Below are 14,353 nucleotides of genomic sequence, written 5' to 3' on the forward strand. Positions count from 1 at the left end.
TTAAATGACTATCAAAATGTGAATCTTAAAAATATTTTGATGAAGAAGCTTTTAAGAGACCAAGTTATATCAAATATTTTATTGAAAATTTTAGCGATCATTATTGCCGTCAAACTTGTTGACAGTCAAAGGCGGTTAATAATGAAGAAAAATAATGCAAATATTTTTCAATGCTTTTTTAAGAAATTACATTTAAAAAAATTATTTTTATCCATTTCACTAAATTTATCTATTATACGCGTTTATCCATTTCTTTAAATGGATAAGAAGACGAAAATAATTGAGCCGTTTATTTTGAAAGTGGGGCAAGTCCATTTTTGAAAAAAATGGAGATAATGGCCGTTATAGATAAAGCTTGTTATGATCTTTTTATGAGTAAAACATTTATAGCAAAAAAATATTTAGATTCTAGTATTTTGGAGATGGAAGTTTCAGCTCTTAACAGTATTGAAAATCTGTTTATTTTGAAAGTGGTGCAAGTCCATCTTAGATTGAAATTATATTTAACCGAATGTATTACGGCAAAATTTATTTATCGGTTGCTCTGTGGTGAAGGAAATGTGGCCGTTTGACGTCATGTCTGAAATCTAGGGTGTTTCTATTTATCTATTTTTGATATTGAAAATCGGTGGTTGTACAGTATTTTATAAATAATAAAAAGTATATCTTAATTTTGTGTGTCGATAATAATGTTTACTTCCATCACCGATTATTCAGTCCAGTGACAACGAAATAAATATCAATGATCACAAATTTTTACTGTCAGGATATTCATTTATACCGAACAATCGTGATTTTGGAGTAGAACTATTCAGTAACTATTCAATCCAGAAACAAGGTCCTTGCGTATTCCCCAGAATTACTATAAAATAATCTGAAATTGTCGAAAACATAATAAATTTTTAGTACATGAAATTAAACATGGAAATTTATTTTCAACCCAACCTCTGGGAAAAGCAGTTTTAAAAAGAAAGAAAAATACCGATGGAGAAACCGTGAATTGATTAACTATATGCTGGATCAGATTTACAAGGGATGCACCATACTAAATGTTTAACAAAACTTCGATAGAATGAGATTTTAAATTTAAAATTATCGATTTGTCAACACAACGAGGATGGTCAATAATTCCAAGTAATTTCAGAAATTTAAAATTATATTTTATGTAAGAAAAAAAGGAGATTTAATACATCTGAAAAATACAAGGATATGATGGATTTATTACCATATATACCTCCCGTTCATCATGAATTTTGTAAAATAAATCTTGAATAAAATTTAAATTGATTATACCTACGTATAAACTGAAATATATAATTTCATTGAAATTCTTAATAAAACTGAATTGTTGGTTGTTATATTTCCTACAAGAATATTCATGGTTTTGTTACCCTTTTTCCAAATGAATAAATATTTATAAAAATTTAAATAGTATTTTGTTTTTATTCTTAAAAAAAGGCTGATGCAACTGAAATATTATTTCCCAATTAAATGAATGATTGCAATAATTCTTTAATTTTGAAAGTGAGGCAAGTCAATTTAGTTATAATGGAACTCTTATTTTTCTAGTCAGCACTGTAAACACTATTGGATTATAAACCTACATTATCTGGTACCACAAAATACAAAAAATATATCCATTAATACTTACTAATATTTTTAAATTTATTGAAACGCAAACTTTTAAATATCTCACAATAACAAAAAAAAAATGGACTTTCCCCATTTTCAAAATAAACGGCTCAATTGATAAATTAACAAAAATATTTGTTTAGATCAGTATATTAAATTTATGGAAGAGCACACTTCACTAATCAAATATTTTGAAATTCTAAAAAAAGTACAGATGATTAATCTTCTTTTTTGTTCTTTAAGAATAATACAAATTCTGTTCACATTATCCTTGAGACTCATTATTTACTTTCTCTATTTTTTTTTTAATTTTAGAAATAATAGAGCAAGATTGTAACAAAAACGTAACAAATCAGCTATATAATTTTGTTTGATATAATTCATCATATAATGGATGTTTGTTTAATATATTTCTTCAAATATTGAGAAATTCAATGTAGAATTAATCAGTTTTTGTCTACTCATAATTAAGAGGATATAAAAATTTTGCTTCATGATTTTTTTATTTTTACTTGGTGATTATCTTATAACGTTAATGTTATATAGATTTTAAAATTCTCTAAATCATAAATGTAATATTCTAAGGAAATATTATCATTCTAATAAGAATTTCATTCTTATTAGAATTAGAAATCTAATAAGAATAAAGATTTTATTAGAAAATATCGTGACAAATCGTCGTTATTTTCTGTTTGTGTATGAACCTCATCGAAGTTTATTCTTTACCACAAATAAATCAATGAATGGTCAGAAGTTATTGGAAAACTTCAATTTAGAACATTGGGAATTCCAGGTTAATGTACTGTTTTCTTCTCAAGAAAAAGAAAGCAATCAACTTTTGTAACAAATTCTTCAAGAAATTGTTTAAGTAAGTTTTATCATGCTATAAAATATTAGACTGAATTAGAGAAAAAATTTTTCTTTTATTTTATCATTCATTAATAAGTTGTTCAAAATTAATTTCTTCTGCCTCTTACGAAAAAAGCCCTTTATAAGAGTTTTCTCAGAAAAATATTTTATTTATTAAATATTTCAAATGTGTATTTAAAAATATTGATAAAATAAAATAATTTTAAATGTACCGAGCTGGCCGAATTTGGAAATCAACTGATTCAACCAGCTGGAATATTTAAAATATATTTCTTAAGTATAACTTGATGTTCAATATTCTCTTAGCAAAGAAGTGTTGGCCTTATAAAGTCGACTACTATGACATGAAGGTGTTATTAAAAACTCAAGAGTCCTTTCAAATTGCACATTTTCTTTTGAAGTTATGTAATTTCATCTTCTGATTTCTTTTATGAACTACTCAGATAATTAAAAGACTCTTTCACTGTTAACTTCCAATAAAAAATAAAAATTGTGCAATTATACATTCGTGGAAACAGTGACTACTGTTTTAATTTTATTGCGACAGTGAAATGCATTGTTTAAAATCACGTAGAACATATTTTTAATAATTTTACAAAATTCAGGAAGAAACCGCATAAGAATTAAATTGATATTATTTAAAAGATTTGTTAAATTTAAAGATAGAGCAAAAATTAAAAACGTATTAGAATATTTTTGTCAATTATAGCAGAAAAAATTTCAAAATGTTGCTTAATTTTTAATGAACTAAAATTCTAATTAATTTTTTTAAATCATTTCGAGGTGCACAGTTTTACCTTCTGAAGCATATTTTTCCACATTTGATAGCTCATGGTATCGTACAGCACAAACACAAAAACGCACAAATACTTTCTTTAATAAGAAAAATAAGTTCTTCCTTTAATCTTACTGCTTGCTTAATAATTATTACTAAGTGCTTCGGGTTTATTTGAATAAACTCATAGAATAAACTCAAATTTTTTAAGGAATGGACCAAATCGTAAAGCACTAAAATAAACACGAATTGTCAGAAAGAAATGTTCATTAATTTTAATTCAGTGCTGATAATATGAAGCAGTAAAAGTGCATTATTATAATACAGAGCGATTCATAAATTCAGCAAAGTTTAAGCCGGCGTCCTCGCATAGGGGTAGCGCGTCTTCCCCGTGACCTGAGCGTCCTGGGTTTGAGTCCCGGTTTGGGCATGGTTGTTCTATCTGTGAGAGGTGTGAATGTGCCCCCCCCCCCCCTGTAAAAAGGGGTTGTGCAAGCGAATGTGATGCGTGAGTAGCTAAGACGTACTCTTGGCCCTAGTTGGCGCTACAAAAACAAGAGACGCTCCCTTGGCTTAAAATCACTGACTTCGTCAGCGAGCTTGTCCGTGGCAAATGCCATTATAAACAACAACAACCGAAAAGTTTAAAAATTAGTTATTTACAGATGAATGAAGATAGAAAGATACCATTAGCATAGAAAAATTATTAATAAATTTTAATTCAGGGCTCGCAATTCGAAGCAGTAAAAAGACATTCATATAATTTCAGAGTGACTCAGAAATACAGAAAAAATGTTAAAATTAATTATTTACAAATGGATGAAGAAAGAAAAATGCAATTAATATAGAAGAATTGAGAAATGAACTCTATTGTTTATTGCTTCGTTATCACGAAAACAGAATTTATTTATAAATAAATTTACGATTTATACAATATCCTCACATAAAAAATGTCTTGAATATCACTAATAGGAAAAAGTTGCTGTAGAATTATATGCATATTTTTTTACGATAATGATTATTTTATTTTATTTTATATTATTTTAATGTTTTTATTTAAATGAAGAGCATCTTGGAGAATTCAAAAAGAAACATTTTCAGAAATAGACAAGGGTTACAAAGAATCTTGATGAATTATGGGTATAAATATAAATATATAAATATCACAGCCGACATATGTGGAACTGATACGTTTGATTTCAAAATTCATATCGCTGTGAATTAAAATTTAGTAAAAAGGTAGTGGATTAAAAGTATTCAAAAATTTAAGATTGTAAATTAAAAGATAATCAAAAGTTTGACAAAATGACACCTCAGAAAGTTAATTATGTTGCTGATTATTTCTCCAAAATGTCAGCGGAAAGTGCAAGATTCTCAGAAAATAAAAATAATTTTATTATAAGAGCTATGGACTACTAACCTGGTTGATCGATATAAATATCCCGTGGGTGCCACTCTAACCTGTGTATTGGGTAAGGAAAGGCTGAACAGGACACCCGATTTGGCATTGTCGAAAACCACATCTGGAGTCCAGATATGCTTTGTTAGCTCAGTGGGGAAGAGGATAGTTAAGTGATCCTTGTTCTGGTATGTGCTTAGATTCAATCGACCATCAAGCCATTGTTCGATGAGATAACACTGGATGCTGAATTCCTATTATAAAATGTAAATTGAATTCGATTTACTATAAGAAATAGCATTCAATATTGAACTCCTATCATAAAATGTAAATTGTTGTAGATTTACATATCGTTTAGAATTGAATGCTATTTATTGTAAGAGATAAAGTTACACAGAAAATGAATTTCATATAATTTAATTTTCAATTACTTAATTTTAATAAAAACATATATAAAAAAAATTACCATAATGCCATCATCAACTCTATCGACGTCCATCACTCTTAGGTCTAAGTACACATGTGCAGGGCTTCCTAAAATGTTTAAATATATATTAAAATCAGAGAAATCAGTATCTCTCTCTCACTCTCTCTCTCTCTCTCTCTCTGTGTGTGTGTGTGTGTGTGTGTGTGTGTGTGTGTGTGTGTGTGTGTGTGTGTGTGTGTGTGTGTGTGTGTGTGTGTGTGTGTGTGTGTGCAGCGATTAATGTTGGACAACATAGACAGAAATAAAATATCACACAGTAAATTACGACGTTTCAACAAAACGATAGCACTGCATTAGTGAATTTACGATTGCATTATCAATTTATTTCCAGTCAGTTTTCGAGCCAAATTATCGTCATTTGTGGTAAGCTAGAAATTTTTGCTTCCAGGTGATGATAACTGCTGCTGACGCCCATTAGATGCTCTCAAGTACTTACAGTGCATCTGTTTTTAACGAAAGAACACGCCTTAATTAATTTCAGTGCTTCATATAGAATGTTTACAGTATCTAGGTTACGCTCTGCATTTGTTGGGACCAGCTAAATGCAATTAATATATTTTGATCTGTTGAAGCTGAGTGAAATCATCACAGGAGACCGCATCAAATGCAATTGATGCGTTCGAGCCGAGAAATGAAGGAGAAAAGACGACAGTCAAGAATAATACGACAGAATTATTCCCCAACATGACAATGCTCGGTCACATGTCTCAACACCCATCAAAACATACTTGGAAACGCTAGAATGTGAGGTATTATGTAACCGGTCGTACTCGCCAGACGTTGCTCCGTACAATTGGCATTTGCTTCCATCGATAGCATATGAACTATCTGATCGGTATTTCAGCTTTTATGAAGAAGTAAAAAAAAAATGGGTTTATTCGTTCAAAAGATATATTGTATTCACAAGACAGAATTTTGAATCATGAATAGGTAATCATTTTCTAAAAATAAAGCTACAATTTTTTGATAAACGGTGGAAAGAAAGTTGTACACGTAATATATATATATATATATATATATATATATATATATATATATATATATATATATATATATATATATATATATATATATATATATATATATATATATATATATATATATATATACAGAGAGATAGAGAGAAAGAGAGAGATGGAGAGATATAGAGATAAATGATAAATGATTAAGTATCAAAAATACGAAGTATTTCTATTAACCATATAATAACAGAGTGCTCTATTTCTGAAGATATCTCACACAGTTTTATAGGTAAAAAATAAATATTTCATAATTTTTTTTAAAAAAATCAAATTTAATAAAATATTATGAATTATCATTTGGAAATGATTTACCAGTAAGATAATACAAATTAAAAGTTGAGTAATGTAACAATGTAAATTAATATGCCAATGAATGTATTGCTTTAAATGAAATATACTTCACAGAAATTCTTCGTCATGTTTTCAAATAAACTGTGTCTTGAACTTTTTGACATATTGTTATTTCAATTCGTTGCTCAATGTATTGATTGAAAAAAAATGATGTATTCAGAAGTTAAATCCTTTTACATTAAATATATGAATACAGGCAAATAAAAATGATGGATGAGGTACATATATCTGACATACTCATCAATATTCAGTTGAATAAATTATACAGTAAATAAAATTATTCAAGGCGTAACTAATATCTGCAATATGTCATTTGTGCAGAGCCAATAAAGAGAACAAGAATGAAAAGGAAGCAGAAGAGTTAACATTAATGAAAATAAAAATAAAAATTATGATGCAATCCAGAAGTTTTCAGCATTGTGATATGACAATACGATAAAGTTATTTTTAAAACTTTGTTAGCAAATACAACATTTACATTTTCCAGAATTTGTGTGCATACTTAGAAAATATCTGAAATAATGAATCATATACAGTCTATAGAATATCATTACAGAAGTTATATAATAAGAATTTTTGAAATTGTATTTCTTTGTGTGAAAAAAATATAATTTTTCAGATATGTAATAATTCTGTTTGACCAAAAATTATTATTAATGTTCTTTTAGAAGAATTTTTAATTATTAATACATCGATAAATTACCCTAGTAAGAAAGTCTATAATAATACATATTTACTAGCTGTCAAAATTTTGAAATAACGTCTCCATGCAAAACTCAATTCTCGATTTCCTTGTAAATATTTATATAATTGTCCTAAACCACACTGCAATATAAAAACCAATCGAAACTTTTGGTAAATGTACTGTTTTTTTTTTGTTGTTGTTTTTTTTAGAAAAGATTCCAAATGCCTCATAACTAACAGATGTAATGCTAATTAGATGCCAGCTATCTGACATTAAATGTAATAAATTTACTCCCTTTTAATTTTAACATAAAGAAACGATATATGTTCTCAGTATTTTAAGCTAAATTTCACAGCTGAAAATTAAACAGCATATTACCTTTCTATACTTAGTTTTCGAAGTAATCAATTGGGTTTTATTTTCTGGATTTCTTTACTCAAGAAATTAACTAATTAATATGAAAGAAGGAGTAATAGAACATAAATTCACCTTTCTTGCATGGAGCATCATATTTGTTGTAATCAGAAGGGAACAGGCCGTGAGGTGCGCTGAAAAATACACATATTGTAAACTGAAGGAGAAATAATGGAACAGAGTTACTGAAATAATTGATTAAAAAATAATCATGTTATAAAATGTATAGATATAATCATAAATGTTTGAGTGCCTTTCATTTTGTTCTAATTACTTTTATGAAGTATCAAACCATAAATATACAGCTATTTGTATAACAAATTTATTTCAGGAAAATTTAAAAGGAAATTCAAACTTTCAGTCAGATATAATATGATAACAGACAGGTTTCGTTCATATATTTTTATGCATTTATTTAATTTGCCCTTATTTATTTAGTAGAGATATCGTATAAGCAAAAAAAAATTATTTTAAAATCACAAGACCTTGCGTATAAAAATGTGTATGCGTTACTTTATTTTATTACCTTGTTAAAAACACTGAACACAAATGAAAATTTGTATCAAGTAATTATTTTCTCATAAAATAGAAGACTTTCGAAATGACATTTTTTTTTCCATTTATGAAACATTCTAATAAGGAAAATTCAAAGTTACTTTATTTTCAGTATTATAATTTATATTTCTTACAATGCAATTAATTTCAAATAAAATACTCTAATAAATTGATACTAAGGAATATTAAAACTAAGATGAACAAAAATTAAAATTATATTCTAAATAAATAGTTACGGTTGTAAACACAGAGATAAAAAGTAATTTTATTGGATTAAAAAGTAATTTTAATTTAAAAAATTAAGTAAAATAGGAAAACATAAATTTAAATAGTTCAGATTTCATAAAGACATGAAAATTTCAAGATTTATTTTATTTAAATTTATTTAAAAAAGCATTCAATTCTATTTTATTTTGTAAAAGATATGGCAAATAGAAAATCGCGTGCTACATACAATTTCGCAAATTTTATTGAATTTTCAAAGAATTCATCAACAAAAAGTCGTCCAATAACGATTCAGGCTTTTCCCATTCGAATACACAATAGCAGCATCAAAAATCCAGCAACCGTAACCACAACTGTTTTTCTATTGTCATTCCATATTCCTCTGCAGTTTCTTGGTATTGGAATTTTTTCAATGAGAAAAAAAGTAAAAGAAGAAATAAATTTTTCTTAAAAAAGATTGTTTTAATAAAAATATTGATTATATTTATGAGCCAATTCTCTTTTTTTTTTCCTTACAAATAGCACAACAACTAACTTATCCATAATGTTACTTCATACATTGCAGTAGATTTTACAACATTCTTACATATTTTAACAGAGATTTTCAAAACTGCCAAGTACATTTACGAATCTAACTCTAAAATTTTGTTTTGTAAATTATTTACATAGCTGCTATAAGCACAAACTGTGCAGAACTTTCATTATGTGAAATAATTGAAGCTTAAATCAAAGGCTGTTAATGAGGCTTTGAATAGAATTACGCATTTATAAATGTTCAGATAATGCATAAATATTTTCACATAATTTAGCGATTGAATTATTTCATGTTAAGGTCAAACTTTGGCATTATAAAAAACTTCGTTTATTTCTTTCCAAAACAAATATCCAAAGAAGCTTTTACAAATGAGATTTATAACAAGAAAGGTGACCTACAGGGTGGTTATAATTAAAGTTCCACTTTGAAATGGTCAAAAAGGAAAACGACTGGAACAAATTTTATCAAACTTGATAATAGTTTAAAGAAGATCATGGGAATTTCGTTTCCACCAAAAAAAAACTCAACACTAGGGAAGAAATGACGCTGTATGCAATATTGTTAAGCAAAATAAGACAGGAAGACATCAGCTTAAAATCTAACTACATAATATCCACAGACATATGCCAACATTTCAATGAATTGAAAGTAAAACTTCAAGACACAAATAAAAAAATTGTCAACATGATGGATCTCATTCGCACTTTTGTCTCTAAACTGCGTGTTTTGAGAAACGATATTATTACAAGAAACTACAATACAAACTTGAAAAAAATATCACTTCCCAAACTTGAAAAAATATCAGTACTATATATCAAATTTAGATGTATATGAGAAACCTGACGAAGAAAAAATTATTGAAGAATTTATTTCCGTAATTGATTTTTCAATCAAGGAATTTTTAGAGATATTTTCTCAGTTCAAAGAATTGTCGGAAGTTTATTTTGTACCCCGATATAATTTCATTTGATAAGCTGAATTTGTCCCAATTCGATTGGTTGGAAATTGAAGAATTTGAAATGTAACTGATTGATTTCCAGTCTAGTTCAATATGGATTAAAAAATTTATTGAACGAAGAGAAAATTTGGAATAGATTGAAATGGAAAGATTAACAAGCAATATAAGTAAAAATGACAGTAACGAAATTTTGGAAATATGGAATTCGATTCCAGACACATTTAACTGTTTGAAGAAGCTGGGGTACGCTATTTTAACCATATTTTCATCTACTTATGCCTGTGAGTCATTATTTACACCGATGAATAACATTAAACACTCGCTTAGAAACCGTTTGGCAGATAACTCCCAATTCAGCATGCATTCTGCTTAACTGTTTGAAGAAGCTGGAGTATGCTATTTTAACCATATTTTCATCTACTTATGCCTGCGAGTCATTATTTACAGAGATGAATAACATTAAACACTCTCTTAGAAACCGTTTGGCAGATGACTCCCAATTCAGCCTGCTAAAAGTGACACCTTACAATCCTAATATAAGATATTTGTCATCTAATCTGCAACAACAGAAGTCGCACTAATGTTACTTTAATTTGAATTACACATAACTAAAACATTTACTACTATACAGTGCAAAATGTATTTTTTCGTAGTAAAGAAAGAGTTTTGAGTTGTTAGCATTCAATTTTATTATTTTCCCAATAATCACAAGTTAAAATTATTTAACGGCGCGTCTATACCTCATTGAACATTTCTTTAGAAAAAATGGCAAGCCACCCCTGGGCTATTGTGATTTAGGGTATCTGTAGTTGTTATCATAATAAAAATTAATTTATAGTGGCTATGTTTGTGTATATGCATGTTCTACATATCTCCATATAAATAACAGAGTTTATTTCACCCGATGGCCTTTATTTTTAGATCAAGGAAAAGAATACCGTCAAATTTCAAAATTCAGAATTTAATTAAATATATAGTTCATTAGAAATGAACTGAAATGTTGCCTACTTTTAGCAGTAAATTATTTTACTGTTAAAACAATTGGAGAAAATAAAGAAAAAATTTCACAAAAGTGAATTTGATATCACTGGAAAATTAAATTATTTTCAAAATAAATTACTTAAAAGGAAAATTTTAAAATGAACGTAAAATTGGAAATTTTACTTTTTGGTGAAACTAAATTTAATTCTGTGAAATTTTTTCTTCGGTTTTTTACTCTTTTAAAATTTAATGTTATTTAAGGCTCTTTAAAAAATTAATCCAAATTATTTTAAAATATGATGGAATACTATAACACTAATTTTTGAACTTTCTGCTTCACATTTTTTGGGGATCTTTATCACTGATTTGAAATAATTATTTAATGATGCTTAAAAGTTCTGAAAAAAAGAAATGATATGAATGATATGAGAAAAATTCGATTTCAAAGAATTATGTTTAACCAGGATCCAAGAATAATTAGTCATGGGATGAGGTATAATAAAAGGGCTGCATGTATTATAATAATTTATACAAAATGAGTTTTTGCATTAAGAACATTATGCATGAAATCATTTAAATTCTAAGTAACGTCAGATATAACAGCTAGCTAATAATCATTTGGATTAGTATTAACCAATAACCGTTAATTATTAATAATAAACGATTGCTGTGATAAATCGATTAATCACTTTTTCCAATCATTATAAATTATAATGCATTAATAATATTAACAGCAAAATGTTATTAATATGTTAAATTTTAAGCAACAAAACTTTTGTATTACAAATATACCTATTATTTTAACAATGCATATTTGCTTTTATAGACTTGTGGTGGACCTGCTTTCATCAAAATGACGTCACATTTTAAGTTGCGTGATCCTGCAAGCGATATATTATACGATTTATTCTACTGCATTTTATTAACTGCAATTGTATCTTTCTTCTTCTTAATGTTTCCATTAAATAAAGATGTTATTTTTGTTACAACGTTATTGAATTTAAATATTATAGACAACATCCACATTTTTGAATTATTGGACGGATTTTCAAAATATTCTCACCATCGTAAGCAGAAAAATTCTTCTTTTTTATTAACGTATAATTTTTGAAGATGGAGTACGGAGGATTTTGATAATGATGGATTTCGAAAGCTTCGAGTAAGGAGATAGATAACGTTGTTTTACGTTAAACAATCAGGTTCGCCATTTGTTCAGAATTTTCTGATGACTTCATTTAATTATTTTTCAAAATCGGAAATGATTTTCATTTGCTTCTTAGGTCACCAATGTGGATGCTGTCTATAATATTTAAATTCAATGACAGCGTAACAAAAATAACATCTTTATTTCAGCGAGTTCGCAAATTGTACAGACTAAGTCTACGGCAAAGGATACCGACGTATCCTCTGCCATCCGTAAAAATGTAATCCGTAAAAAATAGAGGGGGGATAAATTCACATATTTTATTTATTTTTATAAAAATATATTTCGGTATGGCATCTTTGTGGAAAAGCATTGCCAAAAAGATGCCAAGGCTTAAACCAATCAGAGCACGTCGGCATCCTTTGCCATAGACTTAGTCTGTACAATTTGCGAAATCGCTTTATTTCACGGAAACATTAAGAAGAAAAAGGATACAGTTGCAGTTAATAAAATGCAGTAGAATTAAATCTCGTGCACGTATAAAAAATCGCTTGCAGGATCACGCAACTTAAACTGTGACGTCATTTTGATGAAAGCAGGTTCAGACTTATAAACGAATTTTCATTTTGTAATGGCAAAAAGCTCCTATATGCATATTCGCATAAGAATAGAATCGTTTTCTATTTCAATCATTTAAGTGCTTAGTTGTCAAAGCAGCAATTTTTCGTGACCGGAAATTTGAAAATTGTGGCTCCATTTCGAAAAAAGACATTTTAAATTGAGATAAATATTTATGCACTGCAACTTCATTAAGAGAATTTTTTTTTAATGATTTCCTCATACTTCGTTGACTTTCACATACTCAAAGGTCTGCATGAACTTAACTCACTCCTCCGTTTCAATACACTGAAAATAAAACTGAAAGCCCTGCGTGCAACACGAATCTTTATGCTAAAGTTCATAAGTTCTTTGATTCAGAAAAACCTGTTAGGTAATTGCTGATAAATAATAAATTACAAGTGAAATATAAATCTTTACTGCTGTAATGATATTTTTTCTTTACAAAGCGATTGATTATTCCATATTCACTCTTTTTATTATTATTTTCCATTTTTATAGTAAAAGCACGTGATTTTTTTTCTTTCCATCCTTTTTACATTTCTCTGTGCATTTTCTTGAAGAAAAAAAATAAACACAAGCCGCTTTTGGCGAACAGCCTGTTGACTTTTTAGGCTGCTAAACTATTAATATTGAATGCCTATTTTACTTTTAACAAATCATGAATGTTTGATTAGACTGAAAAGTATGGATTTAATAGAATCAGTCTACTACAAACTATTATGCATGGGAATTAAAAAGTACATGCTATAAAATAAAAGTAGAAATGGAAATCTTACATTCACTCAATTGATGGCCGAAGAAATTTAATTATTTTTTAATCTTAATTTTAACCTTGACAAAAGCACATGATTAAGTGTTTTAATGGCTGATACTGTATTTCATCATAACGATGTTACAGATTGTGTGCCAAAATAAATTAAAAACTCATTGAAAACGAATTAAGAAGTTATATAAAAATAAAGCTATATAAGTTATAGCTTAAGAAGTTGTATAAAGATAATGCAAAAATCATTTTTGTGAGATAGTAGTTAGGGAAGATATATACATCAATTTCTACAAGCAAATCATATCAATTACCGATTGTCAATGATAATCATATTTTCTGCCACGTAGGGATTTTCTTTTTATTTGATTGATGGTATTCGATAATAAGTAATATGAATCTTCTGTGCCATTCATGTTGGCGTTTTATAACCATAGTTTATTAAGGATGCCACGCCTAGTTATAAATTTACGCAAAAGTTGTTGTTTTTTAATTTTTAATTAATAATTATTTTTTATTAATTAATTTTAATTACTTTTTCGACAAACTCTATTACATTAGCATGATTAAAGCCTACCTGAAACTCGTATTGAGAGATTGGGAGCATTTGCTCCGTTTCAGTTAGTTAATGTAATATTTCGTAAAATTTGTTTTAAGATACGTTAGCTGACTTTTTTCAAAAATATTTTTATTTAATTATTTTGCCTATATATAAAGCTGTCCTAAAACTAATAAGTATTAGTTCCGTAAGAAAATAAACTGATAGATATTAGCATTAATCGAAAGAACTGTAATGTGGAACCAAAAGTTTTCACTAAAAAAGGGAGAATACATTCTATAGATTAAAAAAGTTAATCCAAGGAATTTCTTGAAATTTAAAATTAGCCAATGGAAATGACCTTTCCGAAACTTTCTTACATATTCTCTAATGAAGGT

This window comes from Argiope bruennichi, chromosome 2 (assembly GCF_947563725.1).
Source record: "Argiope bruennichi chromosome 2, qqArgBrue1.1, whole genome shotgun sequence".
Classification (NCBI taxonomy): domain Eukaryota; kingdom Metazoa; phylum Arthropoda; class Arachnida; order Araneae; family Araneidae; genus Argiope; species Argiope bruennichi.